General features: G+C 42.0%; 1 protein-coding gene across 1 annotated transcript in view; it reads left to right on the top strand.

Annotated features, from left to right (window-relative positions):
- Positions 1-27,681, top strand: part of CUNH7orf50 (chromosome unknown C7orf50 homolog) — a 39,184-nt gene that overhangs the window by 659 nt on the left and 10,844 nt on the right. The gene's annotated exons all lie outside the window — the stretch shown is intronic.

Raw genomic sequence — 27,681 nt, forward strand, 5'->3', positions numbered from 1 at the left:
GATTACCTTCCTTTGGGCTTGGAGGATCGTCTCCTTAAGGAGCGACCACTCACCTTGGACACCTGGCTCCCCTCCCCTCTGGGATCTCAGCGCTTCTCCAACTATCCTCCTTAGCTCGTTGAAGTTTTCCCTCTTAAAATCTTAAAATCATGGCAGAAGACATTCCCTGCCTTGAACATTTTATTGCACTTCCCATCTTTTCAGTGATCATTGAGATCTTCCTGAAGAAGGACGATAAAAACACCTGGGAAATCTACTGCTTTGTAGTGTGCTGCTTTGAGACAGTCTGTTTTAGTCTCTTATATGAGAAAGTAGCATTACATGGTTAGAGATCATATAATCTTATTCAATGTAACCCAAAGCAATCGGTGGCATTTGGGAATTGTAAATGAGATGCACTACACTCCATTTTAAACTTCGTAAAGTTAAAAAGCTGTCCACTTGTATGCCAAGGTTCATCACTGAACAAGTTTCAGATTGCAAATAATTATTTTCTGTAGTTGGCATATTTGTGCATAATACTTAAAATTCCAGTGTAAAGCAAAGTCCACATTTAAAAGAAATGCAACTAAACTCTCTTAGTACACTATAACCAGTGAAAAGTCCTAAATAAACAGGAAGGTGGCATTTATTTTTTCTGAACTAAAAACTACTCTGCACCTCTAAAAGCTCCAGAAGATTTGCATGTAACAAAGAATAGGTTACTACTTGGAACAGCTCCAGTTTTCTATCTCTGGCAGTGCTTAAAATGAAATACTCAGACAGTCTGAATGGTTACTTACAACTTACAACTCCTCAGTGGGGAGGGAGGAAATTAATTGCATTCCAGGCTGAGGGACATGTGCATTTTTGTTACATAACCTTCATCACAGAGTGATAGCAAAATGATAATAATATTTTAGATCTGGAAAACAGCTGGGGCCCTTCACCATTGTTTTGAACTGCAAATGGATTGGTAGTTAGCTGCCATCTGTTTAAATCGTACTCTGGAATGTGTGTTAGTAGGTGGGGATATGGAGATAATGGCTTTCAGGTTTGGAAAGCAAAAGAACAGGCTGTGGGATTTTTGGTTAATATTCTGTATTATCTTTTTGGTTTTTTGCCTAGTTAGGTGTACAAAATAAAACCCTGAGGACATCGTAACTGTTAGAGAGAAACATATTTTGACCATAGTGTCTCATTTGACCTAATACCAAATTACCTTTGAACCTGTCAGTGCGCAGTTTGGTTGCGTAATTGAGTTCTCTGTGTATATACATCAACATGGTATTGGGGAATTATGGCATAAACCACTGACTTGAATCCAGTGAGATTAACAGAGAAGGGCTGTAGGATTCTGATCTACAGAGTAGATATGATGATAAAGTTTTCCAGCTGTTAATTCTGGTTACCTGTCTTGTACTGTTTTAAATTACAGAAAAACCTACCTTCTTTTTTATACATTTGAAAAGCTTCCATCACCCTTAGGATGGGCAACTGAACAAAAGGCCCATACTTAGAAGTCATCACTCAGGATCATGCCTTCAGTTTTGATCTTCAAGAGAAAAAAAGTCTGAAAGCATAGGTCTTAGTGGCAAAACTCCCACTGACTTCATTGGGGCCTGGATTTCAACCCTGTTCTCTTTTTCAATTGGCAAAGTCATTTTCTGAATAAAGGAGAGTGTAGGAAGAAAAGGCAGTAGTACAGGTGAATGATGAGTGATACTGAAAGCAAACAAAAGGAAGTTGTGAGTTTATTTTCTGCACTTACGTAATTTAGTAAAATACTTGGTAAGTAAGGTAGAGTTTTAACCGCCTAACTCTTAATGTGAATCTCCTGTTGGACAGGTGGAACTTGAAGTTATTTATTGGGGACTAAGACTGTAATTTCAGTTTATTAGCAACAGAATATTCAGTGTTAAAAAACACCACATCTCATTTTGGCTTTTGAATTCACTAAAAGAAATCAACCCTAAATTGGTACAGTGAGCCTCAGTATGCCTCAGAGGAAAATATTAGGACACACTAAGAGAGAGATGCATGGGAAAATGCAAGTAATTATTTTATAGGGCAGAGGGAATTGCTTGCATGTTCCAAGAATTATTAGCACTTTGGTAGAATCACAGTGATGTACATGGAACAGAATAAACAGTATTTCTTCACCAGAAAAGGTCAACCAGGAGAAGAAAAAGAAGAATGCAGGAAAGGAGTAACAAAATGTTAAGTGTGGAAAAGAAACAGAAATGAATCTATCCTAAGGTTTTTGTGTTTCCTTGTTTTACTGTATATAGAACAACCTGGTTCAGGTGCAGTGCTGTATGCTGTAGTTTAAAAAATAAAATGAGAGTAGCACTCAGGCCCCAAGGTAGAGGTTCTTCTTTGCTGGTGCATAGCATCACTCCCTCGAGGGCATGCCTCACCCTCCTAGTTGCAATGAATTAATGAAGAGCTAACATTTATGAGAGGGAGTAAGTCATGCCCAGAGTGGGGAATCTGAAACTGTTGACTGGAGACTTACCTCCTGATGCCTCTGACACCAGCAATAAAAAAATCACAGCTATATTCAAAACAGTCTTCAGCACGGCATAGCTGTGTTAGGCAGGACACATGACTCTTCCTGACAGAAATAACTGGTTCTTCCACCCCCTTCACAGAGTGTCAGGTGTTTTCAGAAGATTTAGTACTGATGAACACAGCATGCATGAATCAGAACTATACTTTCAACCTTGCACATGGTTTGTTACTACTGAGGGCGGAGGAATTAGGGCTAGATTAGTAGAGTCTGGGCCCCAAGAATATAAAGTCTGATGTTACAGAGGGAGTCCCAGATAAACTCGGTTAAATCCTCAGGTGGTGTAAAGCAGGTTAGGTGCACTGAAGTCAGCGATAACTAAAGAAGTTATACCTCCTAAGGATCTGCTCTCGTTGTAGCAGAGTGCCCTCAAATATAGCTGCAACAGCATCACTGGCCCAGGCCTAAGGAGGAGAGGCGACCACGTTCACAAATGGATAAAGGAAAGGGCACAAAATGACAATGTACAGAACAGCAAGCCCAGGGGGTACAATTAAGACTGTCTGGCATGGATTTCCAGAAAGTATAATCCATTAGTCATTTCAGTGATCACAAATAAGCCAAAAGGGACAAACCCTTTGGGAAATGAACATCAATTTTCTCTTAAAGCAGCCTTGTTTTTCAGCTAACTTAAAAAAAAAAAAAAGATTCTTCCTGTTTATCAGGATGTTCATTAAAGGACTTCTTAGTTGACAAAAGCACTTTAAAGTGAGGTCAGATGGGAATGCCACCTTGGAACTGATGGAGGGTATATTGCAGGAGGAAAAAAAAACAATTTAATTACAGTGATTCCTAATGCTTGCTCGTTGAAAACAAATCATCCTGCATTTAAATAATACCAGGAGTGTGATGCACAGCAGCCCTGCGAAAAACTTGGATATATAAAGGTAATGCTCAACTCGTTTTTCTGGCTTTACCATGTCTTAAAATAAAAACACAAGCACAATAGAATAGTTTTTATAAGAGTTTGTTGGGTATGTAGACAGTAAGCGCTAAAGTCCTGATTGGTAACTGCTTTGAAGTTCAGTGAGTGTTTAATATTAGTAGGCAATGCAAACTAATGATGCTGGGGACACCACCAGAATATATGACTTGGAAATGCTCTGAAAGTTCAGGGCATTATCTGAACATATCTGGTCTTGTTTGATCAAGAAATTAGGCTGGAAGTCTTCTAAGAATAGCCTTTCTCTGGAGATTTCCTTTTCTTCTTGGTTGTGGGTGGAGCGGAAGGATAGTGAAAGGTTGTCTCCTTACTGCACCACTGTTCCTCTTGGGTATTTTTGATCTTTTTGCTTTCAGCTCTAGACAAAACCTGGAAGTGTGACGGGGCACAAACATTTTTTAAAAAGCGAAAAGGAAAAGATTTTTTCTAGTCTTTAAAAAGTACAAGTAATAATTTTCCTCTGAACTTGGTCTATCTAAATTAGGGACCCTCCTGACAACGATAAGGATTCATGGATTTTTTTCCCCCCACTGCACCTACACAATAGCAAAGTGCCAAGAAAAATGGGTCCCAAAGGAATTGGCAGAAGGTGGCAAACAGTGAGCCCAGCCTGAGTGTTTGTCTTGGGGTCTAGATGAACTTTAGGAAAACCTGAGTATTTGTCTTGGGGTCTAGATGAGCTCTACCGGGCCCAAAGCTTTGAACTGGTTTCCTCTCACTAGTGTGAGGTAAGAGCAGACCATGGTTTCTGCCACTTTCTCCTGTTCTCCTCCCCAAAGAGAGGGGAAAGTAACCAAGTGAGTTCTTTTCTTCTCCTTTCCCCTCATCTGGGATTGTAAGAGAGGGAGAAAAGAAGGTCTTGTCTTCCTCATTTTGATCTCATCTTCCTTCATTCTCAACATAGTATGGCAGCTCCCTTATCTCCATCTTGGCTTCTCTTCCTTGGAGATCCCAGCATACCTGCCCAAACAGGAAAAACACTCTGATCCAGATTCTCAAGCACATATGGGTCCTTTCCAGCCCCTAACAACTATGAAACTATGAGATCCAGGCAAAGATGTGACAAGGTGTTCAGATGAGAGAAAGTAGAACCAAAGGACAGGATAGGTGGAAAGTTATAAGAACCTGGAAAGGGAAAATAAAAAATAGTCCAACATGGGGAATAAAAACATGAGAAGAAAGCGAAGCATTTCTCAGTGGCAGGCAGGGAAGAAGTGCCAAATTTTATATAGAAGTAATTCATTTGGTATGTGGATCTTGCTTCCAGAAGGCATCTCCCAATAATAGTGACATCTGCCCTTCATTTATAATGAGAAGCGAGGGTTCAGTTTTAAGACTGAGATTAGAAATGATTTTTTTCTCATTGCTTTTGATGCTCGCAAAACTAAGTCGAAAATTCCCACCTCTCTGAGTGCCACTTGGCTACAGGTGAAAGGATGTTGCAACTCTTGGGAGTACTGGCTAGAGCTAATTATAGCTTAATTGACCTGCAGTGGCATTGAAATGCCTAGCAGAACTTGTTTGTCTTGGCAACTCACATGGCACTACCGATGGTGTTTCTATTCTTATGCCTCATTGAGGAAGTACACTGCTGTATGGGCCTGCACAAATGGCAATCATAGATAGCGATCATTCAGAGAGAACTAAAAAAAGAAATTTGGGATGCCCCAAATGGTTCCATGTGTGCATGAATTGAAAAGAGGATGGATTAACCTCTCTAACGGGATATTGCTATAAACTATCTCTGCCTGAGATGTCACTTATAACTAGGGAGGATTTATTTAAATCACCAAGTACAAAGCCTGGCCTTAAGTTATTGACGTAAATTAACTTTTCCGTTTGTACCTCAGTTACTGTATGAAGGAAGGTGCATTCTTATTGGTGTATATAACCATTAGAGTAGGTTGATTTATAACTACCTGGAGGCTTTACACCAGATCTCTTTGCTACCTCGGAGGGCACCCTATACTTACATCGCTGAATTATATTGCTTAATGTTTTCAAATTCTTATTAATATTACATTTTAGTGTGTTAGAAATGGTGAATGATCTATCACTTATGGGTCTCCCACAGGACTAAGCTCATAATGGTACATGAACTATTGTACCCTATTTCAAAGCTTGACTTCAAAGTTAAAAAAGAATGCAGCCTACTGTAACTCAGTTTTGAGTAGAGGCTCATGAATCCAACATTTTTTTTTATTTTAAATGCGTTAAGAAGTTATAGTAAGTTTAGATCTTTAAATATCTTGTATTTAATTTCAAATTTCATTTTAAACACGTTTATTTTTCTGATTTAAATACTCTAAATATCAAGATAGGCAAGTCAAGTTTAAAAACGTGATCAATTTTATTTATCAACTTTGTTTATCTCTTACTCCTAAATGAAGTGCACTTTTCTTGCCTTCTTACTGCCCTGGATGCTTACTCAGGCTCTAATTTCCTTTGTTCCCCTTCCAGATTTTCCCTTGCTATGCTAATTATTGTGGAGCCTTTTCAACAAAAAGATTTGGGGTGTAGTCAGAGAAATAAGACTGGGGTTTTTGTTTGTTTTTTCAAGTAGACACTGAAAAGAATAGCATCAAACCAGGCAATATTCAGAAACACGGAAGTAAGAATGCAGGTTCTGTACATTTCAGTTTGAACAAGGAAACGGTCTCACTGTTAATAAATTCCTTGATCCACTGGCACAAGGCTGAATCCTGAGCATTTCTGCAGCCACTGCTAGAATTAGTCTTTGCCATCTCCGGTGTCAATAGAATCAAGCGGGTTCCTAACCCCTGGCCAGGCTGTTAATAGAAGTACCAGATTTGTTTCAGCTGAAAGTAGCTCTGCTTTTCAGAAGATATGAATTGGCATTTGCTACCAGGCTGTCACCAGAGTGGAGCTCTTCTGGGATCACCAGCGGTAACTCAGTGCTAGCTAGAAAGTAAAACAGAGATATTAAGGGGACAGATGTTGTAGAAACGTTAACATACAAATTAACTTTTCCCTCCAGAGACCATGTATTATTGGGCTTTGGTGGCAGTTTAACATTCCATGTCTTCCCCCCTACCCCTTTCAGAAAGCAACAGATGTCTTTGGGGACATCAGCAAGCAGAAAAGAATGGGGGGGGAGCTGATGGTGGGTTGGTTTTTCTGGCCTCCTCTCTAGAGCCAAATAAAAATTCCTCCTTCTTCCAAAGTTTCTGACGGACACTCTTTCACTCTGACTTTTCCCCCCGTTTAATTTTAGATTGCAGTTAGACCAAATTAAAGTAGATTAAGTTTCTTTCTTTTTTTTTTAATCCGTGGTATAATTTATGGTAGATTTTGACAGGCACAATTGTAAAGCTCTGCCTACAACAACAGCCAGCTCATTTCTACTCAGCGTTATCATTCCATGTAGTATTAAAACTTCAATCAGTATTAGTAGATGGTTTGCTTGACTAGTTTGGATTGCTTTCTAAAAAAATATTCATTCTTTAGTTCAACTAGAAGTTATGGGCTTGATGCAGGAATTAGTAGGTCATCTCGGGCCTGTGTTGTGCAAGAGATCAGACTTTCATAATAGTCTTTGCTGGCTTTAAAGGCTATACAGTATACTTAATTTTCATGACATACAGAATCAAGTCTACATTCACAATCCAGTGCTAATATCATTACAAATGGGGTAAGTATTTTTCCTATGAATAATAGGAGGAAAACTACTGGTGCAGATCTGGAAATTCCAGACTATGACAGTTCCATAAGCTGTTAAAATAAATAGTGCCTACCATACATACTAAAATAATCAAGTAATTTGACGCATAAATGTATATAAATAACAAAATTTTAAACATCCTGTGTGGACTGTTATCATTTAAACTAGACTGCGTCATTCTAAAGATTCCATTCATTCCCAGCCACTCCAGAATCTCTGCACAGCTTCATCTAAGATTTCATAAAGGCTTGACCAAAATTGTCGAGTCTATCTCTGTATCTAGGGTTGTTCCCCAATCGAATCATGATTTTGTTTGTGGCCCCAGGATGTAATTAGAGGAGTATGTAATTTTGGAAATGCTGGGGAATTGGATGTAGACAGCCTTCCTTGACAGATGTAACAACTGAAGCGCTCTACCTTTGAACTGCTCTAAACAGCGAGTCTACAGAAGAGCGTCAAATATGATCCTCAAAAAATGAGATACATCTTTGAAGTGCTTCTTGAACCATCTGTATAGTCTACAGAGCCAGAGGATTGGTCCGCAGGCATCCCATAATGCCCTGCTCTTCCTCCCTCTTCACGTCTCCCCATCTTCTCCCCACAGTAGAGAAAGGGGAGAGAAGATTGAAGAGTCATCTTGGCTGTCCTCAAGAGCCACTGGTGGACTTGAGGCATGGAAGGAATCCTTTTCTCCAGTCTCCTGGGGAGGAGCAGAGCACTGTGGGATGTCTCCAGGGTGAGATGGTTTTCCTCAAAGTAAGATGTGCCTTCTCTTACAAGGCGTCACCATGTAGCCCTGTCCTACGCTAGTTCTTCCCAATTTGTGGTGTCAGTGCCACACTTCTTAAGGTTTACCTTGAGGGTGTCCTTGAAGCATTTCCTCTGACTCCTGTGTGTCCTTTGTCCTTGGCTGAGTTGGGAGTATACCAGTTGTTTTGATAAATGTACATCAGACATGTGCGCACAATGCCCTGTTCACCACAACTGATAATAATCAACGCTTCCATGCTGGTAATGTTAGTGTCGGTGAGGACACTGGCATTTGTGCAACAATCTTCCCACTTTATACCACGGATCCTCTGGAGGTAGTGCTGGTGATGGCTTTTTAGGTGGTCCCTTTAGGTCACCCAAGCTTCACAGCCATAGGTAAGAGTAGGTATTAGCACAGCCTTATATAGTAGGAGCTTTGTTCAAGTCCTGATGTTGCAACCATCAAGTTTTATGCTGCAGCGACATTCCATCTTCAGCCAGCTCTTTTGTTTAGACCTTTAATCTTTTCTTTTTATGTTGGTCTTGTTATGTTAATGATCTCTTTTGTTGCTGTTTTCTGAACTCCCTCGAATTTTCAGTCTTTCTGATAAAGTAGGGCTCTAGGCTGAAAACGTTCATCCAGGTATAATTGTACCCCAGTCTTATGTAAGAACACTGTAATCTCTATCACCTCTGCTCTCTACATGATGTCTTTGCTTTCTTTAGAGAAAACATGGATTGATCTTTCAGCCACATCACATTGCAATTTCATGTTTAATTTGCTGTCCAGTAAAACCCTTTTAACAATTAGTTCAGTTCTTGTTACTTGGCTTTCCCATGGATGCACCAACTGTAACGCATTTGTCACCGAGTATTCTGCAAACAGATACTACTTCTGTCTTCTTACAGCCTGACTCCAACAAAATCACGTGTTGCTAATTCAGAGTTGGGTTTATGGATTAGTATAGATTGTGAGATAACAGTTTTCTCCTTGCCATCTGATTTTTGAAACTGCATGTTTAGGACCATCTGAATGTCATCTTCTGCTCTCAGTGGTAGCAGGGACTAGCCCACAGCTTTCCCCCATTTAATCAAGATGTTTAACTTAAGACCACCTGGTGATTTTTCCCTATAGATCCACTGAGAGCACTTCTGGATTCAGTTTTCTGTATCTTGGTGGCAGCTGACACAATGAACTGCTTTTGGATCTACGCCAGTATTTTTCTAACCTCAAAATGTCGTGCTACAGGAATATTGTGCAGCTGCTGTACAACTGTTGTTTTAGAAGGATAAGTAACTGCCTGCTGGGGTAGCTGCTCTTTCCATTTGTGGTATAATGTGTTTTGCCACAGTGCTGGAAGCACATTAGTGTCTACACCCCTTGTTGATTGGACCCAGGCTGATTCCTTGTGGGCCACTGACAGACATTCAGTTAAAGGCACTGCATAGCAGGAGGCACAGTTGTGGGATCGGGGAACCGCACCCTGATCCCAACTGTTGCTGGTACACGGGGGACCCGAGATCATCGGCTGGGTTGCACTGACAAGTGGCAAGCCAGGTGCCTGGTGTACTTGTGCCTGGGAGCGCGTGAGAGCCCTTGAAGTGTCTGGTGCATCCCACCCCAGGAACACGCAGGCCACATGTTCTATTTATGACACAAGGGGAACCAGCCACAGAATGATTACACATACTTTGTGTGATAAGTTTGTGGTTTATTCCCTGTTTATTGAGCCATTAATTGGATGAATGTATGGATGGGTTACTGCTAAAGATGTGATTAACTGATTGATCATGTCTTAACTGTCATGTGGGCCAGGGGCTTGCTTATGTATGTCTTGTCTCATTGTCCATCCCTAAACATGCTGGCAGCATTGGGGGTTTTGCCTATGGCAGGACTCCCTAAGAGGAAGAATAGGTGTTTTACTTCACAGCTGGGACTTAATGTTATACTCCACTTCATGCCTTTCTGTTTAGGCACCTGTACCATGCAAGACACCGGAGTGTTGCAGTCAAAATCAGCACTGCCCTTTGGCTCTCTTGACCATACCTCTTCACCAGCTGGTAGCCCTCAGCTTGAGGGTGGTCTGTACTTCCCCTCATCCTGCTTCTTTCCAGTCAACAGTATCGCCACATGTCTACAGGCACCTGGTATGATCTTTAGTGATGCATGGGAACCAAGATGGATTTAAATTAGTTTGGTTTTTCTAATATGCTCTACTAGAAGCAATTACTTTGGGGTACATCTTACAAAGCTTCATGAGGAAAAAATCCGTAAGTAATCAGAAAGAAGATCCTCTGAGTTTCTGTGAGTTGCAGTAGGTACTTTTGAAAAATGTCCATATTTCTTCCCAGTTTAGAACTTCTGCTGACTTCTTCCACTGGCATTGGGCAAACAGAGTTTCTGCCCCAGCCGACCCTACTTAATCCAGTAGTCTCACTGAAGAGTTCCTGACAAAATGACTGAATTGCTTCAATCCACCAGGGGAGTGTTGTCATTTTGCTCTTATGCAAAACAATTAAAAAGGCAGATCAAAATTTCCCTCACTCTTTAAAAGGGTTTTTCAGTGACTATCTATGTAAGTCTTGACATTGCCAATTCCAAGATGACTTAAATCACACAAATGTCATTCTGGATATGGAGGTGAACCTTTAATTATATCATTTTGCTTATTTGAATGTCAGTCATTTATAATAAATTATTTCCTTTCAATTAGACTGTTTTCAATAATTTAAAAAATTGCTTTACAAAAAAGTCAGGTTTCTAAAGCCAGATCCAACGAGGATACTTTGAAAGTTCTGATACCGTCTAACTTTTTCCCCTGTCATTTTTATTTATGATCTTTTGGTGCTTCTGGTTTCAGGTGGGACTGCTAGCAAAAGGGAACAACGTTTGAAACTCTTCTGTGGTATTTCCAATACGTTCAGAAATGGACAGTATCAGAAACCACATCTGTGGCAATATTTTTTTCAGTTCAGTTTTGTAAATTCCTGAGATGCAAATTATTCAGATGAGTCTGGAGAAACAGCAAGACTCATGGATAATTACCTGAACCAAACATTTTAAAGTATAGTTGTTAATACTGTTTTAGATAAAGCCAGGATACTTTCTATTGGGAGCAGGTTTGCATTGGCTCAATGCTTATTTGCCTACTCCTAATACAGTAGTTCTCAACCCTGAGGTTGCAACTGCATTTGGGGTTGCAATGATAAAAAGTGGGGTTGTGCACTCCTGGGGAGAGGAGGCATGTGTCCCCCAGTTTTGTGCATAGAGTGGGGGTGGATGCAGGCTGCCCACTGCGATCTCGGGGCTCCTCACCCTGCAGTTGTCCCCCTGGGACCCAGAGCAGAAGGTCGGGGAGGTTAGGTGCCACTGCCAGGAGCCCCACGCCGGCCACAGCACTATGGTGATGTGCCCCCTACCCACCCAGCAGCAGCACGAGGCATCACTGTGTGCCACCACTGCTGCCGGGTGGGCAGGGGGTGCCTTACCAGGGCAGTGCAGCCAGCATGGGGCTCCTAGCAGCAGCACCAAACCTTGCCAGCCTTCCATGCTGGGTCCTGCCTGTTGGGCCACGGAGGCCCACAGGGGAAGGCCAGCAGCAGGGAGCCCTGAGCCCACATCCATCCCCACCCTCAAGAGACTCCGCTCTAGATGTTGCACCCATGAGGGAAGGGGACAAGGAGGGGAACTGGGTTCCACACTCCACTCTGCTAGTAGCATGGGCTCCTGTACTGCTGGGGGAGGGGTGTTGTGAGCCCTGGCCCTGGGGCACCTAGGAGGCGGGGAGCTGTGGGTTGGGAGCATGGGGCACTGGCAGGGCCAGGGGGCTGTGGGTCAGGAGTGAGGGGCACCTAGGGGCATGGGGGCTGTGGGTAGGGAGTGTGGGGTCATGCTGAGGAAATGCGGTCATATATGGGGTCATGCTGTGGAAAAGGTCCAGAAGCACTGCCCTAATGCATGGTGCAAGAGGTAAAAGTTCTGGAGGCTGTCAACCCTATTAAGTTAGCATCAGAATCAGTAGTTTTTCCAGCTTGCTAAATCTATTTAGCAAGCACCTTATTTAGTGTATGGCTATGGTAAGCGATTTTGCTATATAATTTTCTTAATGTTAAATGGTCACTACATTTTACCAAAAGGGAGAAATGGAACAAGAAACTCTAATCCTGCTTTAGAGTTTTATAATAAATTCTTTGTTCTTTTTGACACTCCAGATTAATTGTATAGAGGGTCATGCATACAAATCTCAAAGCATATTTCAGTAAAAGCTGCAGTGATTTACTTTGAAACCCTCTGTCTCCCTCTAGTCCTACCCCTATGTCAGTGTGAAGCAAAGCTGTCAAAATATTTACTCAAGCCCTTGGTTCAAACAATCTCTGTGGGGGAAATACTATATTTAATAGTATAATTAACATGGAGTCGGAGGTCCCTGTGATATGAGATCTCCTGATTCCAGAATCAATTGGCAAAACTGTAATTCAGCCTGCTACGTGCCTGTAAGTGGATTCTTGTTTTTACTGTTAACAGTAATGTCACCCTCTTCCTCCATCTCCTCCCCCAAGTTATACTCATAATAATACTTTCAACCCCAGGCCATCCAACCACTTCCCTTAGTTTTGTGCATTAAGTCTTATGTGGCTATTACCCCCTCCGCAAAAGGCATGTATTACACCCTTGGAGAAGCTAGAAGTATATTCAAGGAGAGTTTGTGGGATTTCTACCATGGTGGTGTCTCAAAACCTCTTAATGCAGGGGGTTGGACTCCTCCAGATGACATCTTGAGGTCCCTTCCAGCCTTCCTTTTCTATGATTTTAGATCAGCTTGTGGTTACTAAGTATGTGATGCACTGAAAGTTCCAAATCTGTCCAGCTACTGTAAAGACGGAGAGTTTTCTGTCTTCACCAATCTAGAGTCTCATTGAAGTTGTGAGAAAAATGAAGACACGCCTATTATCAGTGGATAACATAAATAACTTCAGTATATCTTTCTGTCACTTTAACTTTTAACAGCTACGACATTCTAAAATTAACCTGAACTGAAAGTTTCACTGTCCTCTCTGGGGTTCTGAATACCATTAGTGAAACTGACTAAAGTCTTGTCAATTTCATGCTGCTGTTGCTTGGCAAATCTATGAATAGAAGCACTGCCTGTTTGTCTGTAGCTGGGGGGAGACAATGGTACATCAGTTCACATTTGCAGGATTACCTGCACAAGCATAAGGGAGAAGAATTGAGGGCATTTAGGCCATGCATTCCAGGGAGAGCATCCCATTCACTGCCAGTCAGTAGATCATTTTCCAGCCTGATTAGCTTTTATTTGTATTTTTTTCATTCCAGGAGTGTCTTTAAGCTCAGCATAAGCCTTAGCTAAAATACCATGGATGTAAAAATGTACTAACAGAGAAGTTAACTATCACACAATAAGTGCTTTCTCAGAGAGGGGGAAATGTAGTACAGGTGTTAAAGCCATAAATATTTTGATACAACTCGTCTGTGTTTTTCTTCCTAGTTCTCTTTTCTAGAAAGCAGCTGCTTAATTTGCAAGCCTGGTGAAAAAAATTGATACAGATGTATCCTCTTCTCAGCAGCTCATTCCCAACAAAATAAAATTTTGTATAAATAGGTTATCTTAGCAGTTTATTAAGTGTAGTCATTAGATAAGTTTTATAGTTGACTTCCTTTGTTCATCTGCTTTATACTGTGCAAGAAGGGGTTACAACTAATGACAATTTTAACAGCTTTAATATAATTTTTGTTCATCCAGAAAGCCCTTAATGAGTATGGCAAGATACCTTATGGAGGTGCAGAAGCAGGTCCACTTGCATTAAGGGTCAACTCTTACAACTTGTTGAGCACGTCAATTTCCCATTAAGGTTGTGGGTGTTTGGCAACTTCTGACTCCCTTTTATTATTCATAGTACTTGAGGAAAGAAAATATATGTATTTAAAGGAGGCTAGACAATCACCTAGCCAAGGTAGTTTGACCCCAGCATCCTTTCCTGCTCATGGCAGGGGGCGGACTTAATGATCTGCTTAGGTTCCTTCTGACTCTACCAACTGTGAAACTATGAAAGTGATTGGAATGCCCTTTTCAGACATTTACCCCCAAAAATCTTTATTTGCAAGCTTTGGGGCACACTCATCCTTCCTCAGGCATAGGAGAATGCAAAGATTTTAAAATTTCTTCTGGTGGAAATGAAAATTCATATTTCATAGTAGAGCTGAAGATGTCGTAAGATCTCCTGGTTGGCATAGTTAATTTCCTGAAAGCTGACACCCTGGCTCCTGTCTATTGTTCCAGCTAAATCTGTATGTTCACAGAGCTCAAAGCTGCCTCAATACAAGGGAAATTCCTTTCCCAAGAGAACCTTCCATCACGCCACACTCCTGTGAAATAATATCATAACCAGAAGGAAATATAATTCAACATCCTGCTTGACATTGGGCAACATTGAGGTAAATAGACTGTTCCAACTTTTATAAGGGCCTTATTTGCACAAAATGAACTATTCCAGCCAGGAGCTCTTATAACACCTTCAGCTCTCCTGTGAAATACGAATTGTCATTTCCACTTAGGAGAAATTTTACAATCTATGCATTCTCCTATGCCTGAGGAAGTGTGAGTGTGCCTGTGGCAGGGCACTGTTGGTGCCTGCCACTTTAAAGACTCAGCCGAGCAGCCACCAGGTGCTTGATTGTGGCAGCCATTTTAGAACTCTGGCCACCTATATAAACAGAGCAGTTTGCTTCTGGCAGGCCAGGCAGTAACATCGCCTGGCTGCAAGGCTGGATGCAAGATCCAGAGGTAATGGCAGGAGCTGTAGGGGATGGCTTGGAGGCTGCTGGTCCTGGGCATGACCTAAAACTGCACCTGCCGGGAGTGGGTGGACTGGTGGGGCTCTCAGTGGCACGGGAACGCCCAGGAAATACCAGAGGGAGCGGGCTAGAGGCTCAGAGGCCTGACTTAGAGTACCCTCAACTGGTCAATGCTGGGGCCAGGACCAGAACAGTCAAAAGGGCCAGGGGCCCACCGTGAAGGATGCCAAGAGCTGAGGGCCTGGGGTTTCTGACTGGCCTTGGAGGCAAGGCCAAGGCCTGTGTGGTCAAAGGTCCCAGGGTGACCATGTACAAGAGGAGAAATAGTTCAGGGAGCTAGGCAGCCCAGAATGAGGGCGAGGTAGGCCGCATGAGTGGAGGGATCTTGTAGGGGTATGGACTGGAGGATTTTGGGGCCCAGTGTGGGGCTGGTGAGGTTAATATCTGTGGATGCTAGCTGCGAGGCTTGGGCTGCTGTGTAGGGGAGGAACGGAACCGCAGATAGCGCCCCCTGGCATCAGGGCAAGAAATGGGCAGCCTCCCGCCTAATTAGCATTCTAATTAAATATCATCAAGGCATGGCAGACAAGAAGGTGGGCAGTTGGCCAAGAAATAGGTGGGTGGGCCATTGGTAGACTGTTGCAGTGCCCCAACGCTTGCAAATAAAGGCATTTTTTTGCAAATATCTAGTTGGTCGAATAAAAGATGTCACCTCTGCCATGAGTTCTGATTCCTTTTGCCTGTAGACCAATAGCCTACAACCTGCATCCCTTTTCAGATATAACATTATCATCTATAATGACAGTTAATGCTATATTTGCATTCTGTGCAAAGCCTGACCAATATCTTAACTGTTGGGGTTTTTTTCTTCGCTGTTAATGGATAGTAGAGATCAATTCACTCTTATTCAGATAAAATTTTGTTTTTATGTCCCATGCAAGTTGAGGTAATGAAGAGCACAGCTATTGCATACTCTGCAGGCTGCCACCACCCCTTCCCACCCCCCCACCTATGAAGTTTTTTTCTGGAGCAAAGCTTGGGGACCAGAATGTTTTGTGTATTTAGTGCACATCTTTTCTCTTTTCCCCATCTTCCTGCATCCCATTTCTTGTCTCTTGAGAGAGTGGATGCAGTGAGAGTGGACATGATTTCATATTACCTTTTTGTCCTGAAATCTGAGCCATGCTTCAGAAGAAGTAATGCTTCTGCGTGGCTCCTGGAAAGCATGAAAACTTCTCAGCCAGAACCCAGACATTTAAAGTATTGTGGAGAGTATCTTCCTAACACCAGAAAAGCAGCTAGGCTCGTCAGCTGATGCAAAATTAAAAATTAAAATACAGTTGACAATGATGATTAATCAGTTAGCTCAAGGGAGCTGTCATGGCCACCCAACTGGAGTTCAAGCAACAAGCAGTGTTTTAAAAAAATAAAATTGGCTCCTTAATAAAACTAGGCTTCCATTTCACTCATTCATTAATAGGGTAATGCCCAAAAGATATAAGTAATTACTTTTTTAGGATTATAATTGAATTGGAATGGTAGGCATCTTCAGGAAGCAGCAATTGGCTAACTGGTTTCTCAAAGAATAGATTATTGAGGAAGAAAATTAAGCTCAGGAGCACAGTGATCAAGGCAGCATCTTAGAGGGAGAATCTGATGCTGTTGACAAAAGGTTTTTCCAGGCATAAGGTACTGCATTATCAAATACAGCCAGAAATGAGAACATCTAAATTAGGGCTCTCAACTGCCACATAAATTAGGATTATTCTTTGTTGATCCCATATTTTTGTCATTTTTGAATAGTTATCGCAACAGACAGGAGGGTGAATCATCAATTGCTGAAAGAAGTGTAAGGTGTTAATTATGTCTTAAAAGCCCTGAAGAGCTAGGGAGCCTTTCTGTCTTCTTTCCCTGTGCCATGCTGCTACAGTTATGCTCACAGGGGTGTCCAGATAAAATGCTACTTTTAAAAAAACAAAGGCACATTGGCTGGCAGGTTATTCCCTAGGAGGGCTCTGAGGCTCTGGAACATGGTCCTCTGCTTCAAAATAATGCAACTCTGCTGACTTCCAGACACGCTGTAAAAGCCGTCTTTTCTTTGGGGCTATTGGAAGGCACTAAGCTGACGTTTCCCAAACCAGTGAGAGGGGTTTTGGTAGGTTTCTGGCTGTCTGAATTCCTGTGAAATTATTATCTGCACGTTACTGGTATCTTGCTGTGCTATCAAAGATGTGAGGGTACGTTGAATGGGAATTGCTTTCATATTTTTAAATTTCAGTAGGCTGTATAGAAACAATCTCTAATTAGCCATCAGTAGTAACACTGGACCTATTCAAAAGAGACAGTCGCACAACCTTCCTAGCTGCAGAAGTACCTAGGGATTGTACCAAAGCTGATAAATCTCAGTTCCTCTTCCCTCCGAAGTTCACTTGTAGAAAGGACTAGTTAGAGACTGGAACTAGAGGGGAGAAGTATATTATATCTTGTGTTCAATAAATGCCCAATACCTTGCTACTAGGGTGGGTGTAGTGCCGAAACACACAACCCAAAATTATATTAAAATATCTAGTCAAGAAGAACTGCTGATGAGGGGCCCAGTTGGCTGACACCTCTCCTTATGCCAGCTGCCCCATGCCTCATAGGTTTTCTAGAAGAGCTCACACACAGCCACCAAATAATATAGACTTCCAGTGAAATAGGTCAAACTATACAGGCAGTCCTCAGACTTACGACACAATTGGTTCCTGAAAACCGCGTCTTAAGTTGAAACATTGTAACTCGGAACCAATTTCCCATGAGAAACTATGTAATGATTGGGGTTTGGTTCCTGAACCAAGGTCCGATATCCTATTTTCACCAAAAATACCCCAGAATTTTGTACTCAATCAATTATAGATGAGTAATATAGCTACATTAATGTATTTATATTGTAAATAGCAAACATATTGATTTGGAAGGAGTTCTTTGAGGTGACTTTGCTGGACTTTTTGAAAGGCTCTTGGTTGGACTTTCCGAGGGGTTCTTGGCTGGAGTCTTGGCTATAGTTTTTCTGGAGTCTTGTCTGCTTTCTTAAAGGAAGTGCCCAAGGAAGTTTGGATGGATGTTCTCCGGGGAGATAAGCGATGCAGCGAACTTGTTTGCTGGCATGGTGTCGCATTGGATCAGGCATTGTAAAGTCAAAACCAACATCAGAAAGTTGATAAATTGACACAGGGTGTCAATTTATAAATGTTGTAACTTGAAACGTTGTAAGTCGAGGACTGCCTGTAAACTGGTACTTTGGCATCCTGGCTACATCAGAACAAAATCAGTCAGGCAGTGTGCTTCAGTCTTCAGATTCTTCTCAGAGTGGCTCATTCATTTATCCCTTCTCAAAAAATGTCATTGATGAGTTTTCAGTGAGCAAGTGGATTTTTGTTTTGCCATAACACTTTCAATTTGACTCAGCACAAAAAACATGACCTCAGTGTTTTTTTCTTTTGCAAAAGTTATGATAGATTGATATTTTTGATCACAGAATGATTTTAGCAAAGCTCAGATGATTATACAGGCTTATTTAGTTTCCTTTTAGTACTATTTGACTGTTCTTAACAGCTTCTAGTAGTCATGTCTTATTTTTCCACCTCTCCCTTGCCATCTTCAAACTCTAATTATAATCGCTCTAGGTTTGACTGAGCATCACTGAAATAATGTAAGTTTGTAGCAAAATCATAGAATCATAGAAAGTTAGGGTTGCAAGGGATTTCAGGAAGTCATCTAGTCCAACCCCTTGCTCAAAGCAGGACCATCCCCAACTAGATCATCCCAGCCAAGGCTTTGTTGAGCCAAGCTTTGCAAGCCTCCAAGGATGGAGATTCCACCATCTTTCTAGCTAACCCTTTCCAGTGCTTCACCAACCTCCTAATGAGAGAGTTTTTCCTAATATCCAACCTAAACTTCCCTTGCTGCAACCTGAGACCATTGCTCCTTGTTCTGTCATCTGCCACCACTGAGAAATAGTCCATCCTCTTTGGAACCACCCTTCAGGTAGTTAACAGCTGTTATCAAATCCCCGTCAGTCTTCTCCAAACTAAATAAGCCCAGTTCCCTCACCCTCTCCTCAGAAGTCACGTGTCCCAACCCCTGCATCATTTTCATTGTCCTTTGCTGAAATGGCATCCAGATCTCTCCAATTTGTACGTATCCTCTCTGTAGTGGGGCACCCAAAACTGGACCTAGTCCTCTAGGCGTGGCCTCATGAGTGCTGAATAGAGGGAAATAATCACTTCCCTTGACCTGCTGGCAACGCTGCTACTAATGCAGCCCAGTATGCCATTAGCTTTCTTGGCAACAAGGGCACACTATTAATTCATATCCAGCTTATTGTCCACTGTAACCCCCAGGTCCTTTTCTGCAGAGCTGCTGCTTAGCCAATTGGTCCCAAGCCTGTAGTAGTACATAGGATTCTTTCATCTGAAGTGCAGGTCTTTGTACTTGTCCTTGTTAAACCTAATGAGATGTCTTTTGACCCAATCTTCCAATTTGCCTAGGTCACTCTTGAATCCTAGTCCTACCCTCCAGCATATCTACTATTCCCCCAGCTTGATGTCATCTTTGAACTTGTTTAGGGTACAATCAATCCCATCTTCCAGGTCATTAATGAAGATATTGAACAATACCAGCCCCAGGGCTGACCCCTGGGGCACTCCAGTTGATACCAGCTGCCAACTAGACCTTGAACCTTACCTGTTGAGCCTGACAATCCAGCTAGCCCAAGATTAGGGCCTAAAAAGGAACCTCTGCCCTTATCCACATTAATGTTGGAGGCTTGGAGTATTACACAGTGACACTGGTCCTCTTCTTTGTTAATGTCCAGATGCTCAGCATAGGATTTCCAGGAAGCTTGAAATAATCTGCACTTCCATTCTGGTGAGCATTAAAGTCCAGCAATGCTCTCTCTAGCCTGACCCACGAGAGCTTCTACTCTTTTCTCAGGACTGTAGAGTCTAACTGGCAAGTCACTAGTTAACAAAATGTCCAAGGTGCTGCTCAGATTCCTTTCTTCTATCTATCAGATTTGTAAGCATCCTAATTCTATTTTCCTGAGAGTATTGGATAACTCTCGTCTTGCATATTGCAGTACTTAAAATCAAGTGAGACCACAGATGAAGCTGTCCCAATTTAAAAATTATCAGAGTAAATATTTAAAAGTTATTTAATGGGAGATACAAAATGTCTTTTGGATCATTCCTCCTCTAGGCACGAAACTGGTTAGGAAAAAAAATCCAATAAATAAAAAGACCTGATCTGTCAGACATGGCTAAGCAAGCCATTAGTTCCAGCCATGCTGGGATCAAACACTACCAGGAGCATATTAATACAAGAATCAGTTTTTGACATTGCGGTATTGCAAGGGAAAAAAAGAAAATGAAACCGTATTATGCTTTTCCAAGGCTGGCAACGTATCTGTCATCTGATCATTATGAAGCATATATTTATGTGAGATGTAATACTGACAGCAGTTGTAAATGATCTTGCCTACAGTTGGCTTTTTGCATTATATTAATGCTAACTATGGGGCCCTCTTTCCCTCTTCATACCACACAAGATGTTCTCCATAGGAGGGAAGGAAAATAGTTATTTTCTTCTGTTTTTCTCCCATTGCTGTTCATGCCATCACTGCCATCAGTGTGATCAGAATTTTGTGCCAGGAGAAATGGACACCTGGAGAGGAGGCTACAACCTTGGCACAACATCTGGGTAGTGGATTGCAGCATGTTTAGCACAGGATAAAGATCAAACATGTGATACTCTGAAGGGTTCCATGGCAAAAAAGGAAATCTGTTGGGAAGGATGGGAGAGGATTATACTTACTTTTTCTGCTAAGGCTGCTCTATTCTCTTCTTTTTTCCCATTTTTAAAGGTAGATAAAATAAACAGTATAGTAGGAGTCCTACAAACAGCATTTGATCTTTCATGCTTCTCAGTTGGCCTTTTTTTTTTTTTTTACCTAAAGGAAGAAACTAAATCAGTTCTGAAACATCAGTATTACTATTTACCTTTTCAGAATCAAGACACATTTTTTTCATCAACTCCATGGTATGGATACTGATAACTAAATAGCTGAACTATAAAAAGTATCTGTTCAAAATTAGGAATAAATCTTCCCAGTGGAAAGCTGCTGCTGGCAGCATATTCAGTATTTAAATAACGGAAGAGTAAATTCAGTGCCTTAATTCAGAGATGTGAGTTCTATCCCTGCTTTTGCAATGCGATTTTGAATTGGCTTCTGAGCTGTCACCATACCCCACCGAGCCAATTTTCCTTTCCACTCATTAACTTTTTGGTTTAGACTGAAACCTTCAAGGTCGAGATTGTCTCTTACTATGTGTGTACATAATGTTTAAAATAATAGGACTCCAATCTTGACTGGGGTTTTAGATGCTACTTTAAAACAATGAATTAAAACTAATAACAAGTAATAAAAATATATGCATTAAATGTTGTTTGGTAGATTCACATTTAATTGTGCTGCAATGGACTATAAACTTTATCGTGTTTTCTGTGGCAAGTTCTGGGGACTAGTTCACTCTGCTGTACAGGTACAACCCACGTTTTTATTGGACACCAGGGCAGAAATGAGATAGTCAGAGAAGCCCTTTTGACAGCTTTCTTGTTTCTCTTTTTTCTCTCTGTGATTATTGCCAAAAGAGAAAGTGTCATGACCTTCCCCCTCCATCTCTCCCCCACCCCCCTGCACCAGGCGTCTGTCAGGAGTTGTCTGGTCCAGATGCAAGAACATATTAAGAGTTGTTTTTAAACCATAGATGGAGCAGCATTGCCAATATAACTGTTCTGCCAAAACTGTGGCATTGATTCGAGACTCTGTTGACAATTTTAGAGAATTTTCTTCTGGCAAAATAGCTTCATCAGTGTGTGTCTTTTTTTTTCTTTTAAACATCCAGAAAAAACATGGAGAAACTTTATCTGGGACAATTTAGTCACTACCTCCATCTCATTTTTGCACAGAATATCCATGCTGGATCTGAGATTAGCAGTATAAGCATGTTTGCTTTCCAAAGAATGGCAACAAGAAAGGAAGAAAACAGGAAAAAAGAAACTACACTAGGGCAGTCAAAAAGCTGGAGGCTGAACCAATTCAGTCTTCGCAGGTTAGTCTAAGCTGTGTAGATTGAGCTGATACGCCAGTGAACAGACACTCACTTTTGATTCCAGAAATACAGCAACATGCCTGCAGTGGCTCGGGCCAGAAGCCGGAGACGGGGGAGGCTCTAGAGCACATTTGCCTGCTCTGCTTGAGCCGACAGCTTGGGCCAAGGCGAAGGGTGGAGAGGTTGCAGAGGAAGTGTAAAACATCCTGGCATGCTGGGGGACTGTGAGTAAACTGGAATCTGGATGGGATCTGGGACAAAAGTTCAGTAAACCACTTGAACCTAAATCAATTAAAGTCTCATACTACATCCATCCAGGGTTATCTTAAACCGGTTTTGGCCATTTTGAAAGTGATTTATATGCACTGAACTTCTGTTGTTACAGATTTGAACTAGTTTCCGATCACTTATACCGGTTTGTGTTTTTCTAATTTCTGTCCCTAGCTTAGAAGAATGCAGAATCATTCAGAATCCGCTTTTATCTCCTTACTATTGTGTAAAATCGTCTAAGTTACAAACTAGCTCACCTTCTACTCACTTCCTTTAAAATCTATCCATAATTTACATTTTGAATTATTTTCCAAATGTGGCAGACTTGCACAGCATCAACTCAAAGCTTAGTGTTCACTGAGAACATATGCTTCCGCAAGCATCTCCTGTCTATACCCAGTGAAGCAACTGTTGCAGAGATGCCTGTTTGTGAGCTATTAGTTCTTCATCCTGGCAGAAGAAAAGAAATCATCTAGGTAAAAGAAAGAAGCATGTGTAATAATAAGCAGGAGACATAGAAAGTAGTTGACTCAAGATATGAATACATAAAGATAACACTTGATATTTCCTCTTAAGTATTTTCACGTGATGTGGCCTAAGAAGAGATTGGTTGTCAGCAATCCCTTGAGTCTCTACCACAGCTCATTAATGAGTTTTGAGGTGACTTAAGAGTTCGATCCTTGAGCCACAAATCTGTCTGCAGAAGTTGCGGGTCTTTCCACAGAAGAGAGTACACTGCAAACTGGAATTCCTCTCCTTTTCCTTCCTCCACTCTCTCATCTCTGTTCAAGGGCAAGTATGCCCTTTACCTCGAAATGAGCTGCCACTTGGTTAGTCGCAGTGCAGTTGGGGTCGGTTGGGAAGAGGCTGGTAGTGCTTGGATCTTGTGAAGCAATGGTAAGGACTGTGTTCGCTATTAGTGTAAGTAATTCTATCACAAACCAACCATCTGTCCACAAAAAAATAAAAATTCTGCCCCATGCTGTCTCTGGCAACACAAGCCAAGTTCTCTCATTGCCTGGAATATGTAGCTCACCTCTTCGCTGAATTGAGACATCGTAACATGATGGGCCAGGTTCTCAAGTACAGCTTTTCTATAATATGGTGTCACTTGAGAGACCTGAAGGTGTCTTTAAACCTAGTAGATGCAGACAGTGTCTCATTAAAAGTGTAACATTGTACCAGCAATAGGTGCAATTGTTTGAAGGGATTCACCTGTGAAAGCTGGTTTTTAGTTTGGGTGTGAACTGAATTACATAGTACAATCATCTGTTTAATCGTGTCCCTGATTGTATTAGCCAAAAGCTTACACTGGTTCCTTATCATGGAAAATGTATTGATGCACACAAAAAATACACTGGAAACCATCGGGATTGCGTTTTGAACTGTATGTCAAGTAGAGCAATGCACACAGAGTAGTGTTGGCATTTTGTTTGTACCTAAATTGTAAGGTTGAACTGAGTGAAAGATAGGACAGGTTGTGCTGCCTTCTGGTTTACTCTGGTTGTGCTTCTCTTGTTCATTGCCCAAGCAAAGCGAAGGCCTATATTCAGGTAGGTGGGATTTCCCTGTCTGTACCATGATAGCTTTGTCCCGACACCAATCAAGTAACCCTTCAAGCCAAAATCTCAGGGAATGTTCTGAGCCTCAGTTACATGGTGCCCAGTTGATTTTGGTGAAGATCAAGGATAGCAAGACGGTGTATATGAGGGACAAACAGGAAGCCCATTTCAACTGGTTAGTCAAGCCAGCAGCTTCACCTGTCTCTCTGGTTCTCTGTAGACTAAAGAATCAGGGCAGCCAGACATATTAGTACCTGCACCTCAGTTCAGCTCCTATTCTCAGAAGAGTTTAAAATGTCCTAAACAGAAAGAAAAGAAAGAACAATAGTGGTGGGAGGAGGGGAAGGGGGAAAATAAGGAGAATGCAGTCCTTAGCATGGAGGAAGAAGGGAGAACACTCTGAGGAGGAGCACTGGGCCCTAAACTCAGTGGAAAATGCAGGAGCCCATTATGGAGGAAAATAGGAGAAAAACAGATGTCCTGGTATAGAGCAGGGGAAACCCATAGAGCTCCATACTTCTGGGCAAAATGGGAAAGAGCTTGATATAGAGCAAAATGGGGAATTAGTGGGCAGTACAAGCAGTCCCTGAAATCAGAGGGGATAGAAAGTATCACATACTGTGAAGCTTGTGGGGAGAAAGGAAGGATGGAAGGAGCCCTTTATGTGTTTGAAGCAGGGGGCCCCTTCTGTTTTAAACTAGCTTTTACAGCTAAATACGGTGTTGGTGGGACCTGTTGATCAAGATGTGTGTCACTGTGAGAAGTTAAGTGAAGCCCGAGAAGAGACTGATAGAAGTTCTACTTAAGCATAACCATATGAGAGGGAGGGATTCGTCACCCCGTCTGATCCTCTTCAGGGTCTGGAAAAGGTCTTTTGCTGACCATAAAAGAATTCCTCTAATATACACACTGTCTAAGCTTGCATATCCTAACAAAGGGACCAAAAATCTTTGTGGTATCATGGTGGTTTCTGAAATTACTGTATTTATTTGGTGTAGAACAGGAGCTCTGTTATCTAAAACTGTGGTTTTCAAACTTTTTGATCCTGCAGCCCACCATGACAGCTGCAGAGTGATCCCTGCGACCTCCAGAACTAGGAGTAGTGTAGCTGGAACCAGAAGCCCTAGTTTAGCTATCTTACATAGCAAGACATAGCAGTACCGTGGCAGTGCCGTGAAGCTAATCAAAGGAAGTTCTTTTTGACATGGTGTATAATTAAATTGTGGGACTTATTTCCACAAAATGATGTAGAAGCCAGTTCAAAAGAGGATTTGATAAATTCATATAGGATACGTCCATCAGTGAGTATTACATGATACTAGGGCTGGTGACCTCCTCTAAATCAGTGATTCTCAGCCAGGGTGCTGCAACGGCCCTTGAAGGGTGCCATTAGGAGAAAGGAGATAAGCACGGGTCTAGTGAGATAAGTGCGGGCTCTTCCCTGCTGGCTGCTCCTCCTTCCCAGCCCCTGTTCAAACAGGTAAGCATTATTAAGTAAATTAGTTTTTTAAATGGGGTGCTGCTTTTTCACAGAAGTTATGGAGGGATGCCTCAGGTCTGGAAAGGTTGAGAACCACTGCCTTAAATGCTGGAAGCTATAAGAAAAGAAGGGCAAGGACCAGATCATCAGTCTGGGTAGGCCCTCCATAAATACTCCTCCTTTTAACATCTGTTCTGTGTCACTGAGAGAGAAAATACTGGGCTAGATGGACCTGTGGGCTGACCCGGTATCTCTGATGTGCTCATGTAAAGGACATAACAGATTCTGAGCAAGGCTGCCATGCTTAAGCAACTCCTGCTTGCTTCACCTTAGACAGACTCCTGGGGTGGCCAGATTATGGCAGGCAGTGTACTGGGTACCAGGACTGCCCGCAGTTGGTTGAAATCCCTGGCCACTTGGCTGTGAAGAGCGTGCAGGAGGCAACTTTACCCTGTGTCTTTGACACTTGTGAAGACTAAGCTGTCATCTTAACTGTCATTTTAGCCTTGTCCACACTAGAACTTTTTCACTTTTTTCGAATCAGTTAATAACATGGTTCTAAATGTAGTTTGTGCATATCGCGCAGTAAGTAGGCAACCATCGATCCTCTGGATCATGGTGTACATGTAAGAGGTCTAGTCAGATGTCTGATGAATCCATTTGTTGCTGACCAGCCCAATTCAAGAGTGACACAGCCTGTTAAAAGTTTCACAGATGCACGTGTCATCTGAATTGGAGTCAAGTTTTCAACACGTGGCTTTCTGCTTTCTCGTTTTGCTTCCATCCTCTGGATCAAAGCCACTTCGTGTTGAGCTGCACCCAGTGCCAGAGATGTTCCCTCCAGGTCCAATGGGATTCTGTGTACTCCTTCCAGCTTTCTACATTGATACTGAACAACTTCATATAATTTGTGTATACTTTTATACATTGTGGTGCTGCCATAGGGGGTGACCCCGCTTTCTAGAGCTGTCTCAAAACTTGCTGGACACAATATTCTTGGGGATATGGTCTCCTCCCATTTTCTTGACATGGCTGAACCTCCTCTTCTTGATAGTGGTTTCTGAGCATGTCAGCCCTGCACGCTCCAGTACGTCTATGTTTGACATTTTGTCTTCTCACTTTATTTTCAGGATCTTATGCAGACATCTTACACAGGCTTACGATGATCTTACACAGGCACAGCTTGGCATTGACTGTGCCTGTGGAAATGGTCCGAATGATTTTCATTTTAGTTTTCTTTGTACTAGGACATTCTGCAGTGCACTTTCCCTACATGCTGTCAGCGGCCCTCTGAATGTATAATACGCAGGCACTGTTTGGGGGCTTTGTAGATATTACCAGAATGCCTCTGTATACACATGCTTAAGCAATTTAACATGAAGTATGATACAGACTTGCTTTCCGGAGAAAAACCTCTTGTGAAGATACAGCTCAGCCATGTTTGGTGTGACGTCCTCCTCCAATAGTTGATGTACCGACTATCATAGTTATAAATATAAGTTGGATGAATCATTGACAGTTTTGAGTAACCCTTTCCCTGCCAACTTGATACCATCGTCACAGGTCTGTTTGATTTAAGCAGCAATGAACTCCATTATTGGTATGTCTTCAGCTTTGCTAACATTGGAATATCAGTTAGAAAGTTCTGTTAAACGTGAGTTGCGTGTTTTTTCAATCAGCTAGTGCTTATAAAAAAAGATATAAACAGTCACCGGGTACAGAAATACTAATTACCATTTGTGTAATATAATAACAAAAAGTTAGCCCTAGGCTTAGTGGAAACATTTATTGTAGATTGGTGTCTTTCTCCATTTAGTTCCATTACTTGTTATATTAGACATTGGGGTTATGCCAGACATGGTTAATTGTAAAGGCCACCAAATGCATTCAAACTATGGAAATGATGCAGTTGTCTGTAAAAAGGGCTTATTCTCAGACAGAATGGAGTTAGTTTTATTTATAGTGTGTATTAAATCACTCCAGAGGAAAAAAAAACCCTGTAATTAGTGCTGTAATACAAGGGTGCTCAACCCCTTGCCCATGGGCCGGATCTGGCCCCTGGTACTTTGTCTTCCAACCCTGCAGGGTTCCTCGTGGGTCTGTGGAGAACCCCGCAGGCCATGGCTCTGCATGCTAAGTCAGATGTACATGGTGGCATGGGGCACAATCCCAGTACCTGGCAGCAGCACAGGGTCCCTAGCGCCCAATCCCAGTATGCAGGACCAGGAGTCTTCAGGGCCCAAACTCCACACGCAGGACTCAGTGGAGGCAATGCAGGGCTCCCAGGCCTGATGCTGGTGTGTGAGGTCTAATCTGGCCTATAGACCAGCCCCGTGCCTTTCATTTGGCCCTGTAGGGCCAAAAGGTTGAGCACCACTGCTCCAATATGTCAAGACACAACTAGCTATTTAACAAAACCTCTGCCTATAAGCAGGGTAAAAGGACCTCTGTTGTACTGGAAGGCTTTATGCTTTAAAG

Source organism: Crocodylus porosus, unplaced genomic scaffold (genome assembly GCF_001723895.1).
Source record: "Crocodylus porosus isolate Cpor-Errol unplaced genomic scaffold, CroPor_comp1, whole genome shotgun sequence".
Taxonomy (NCBI): Eukaryota; Metazoa; Chordata; order Crocodylia; family Crocodylidae; genus Crocodylus; species Crocodylus porosus.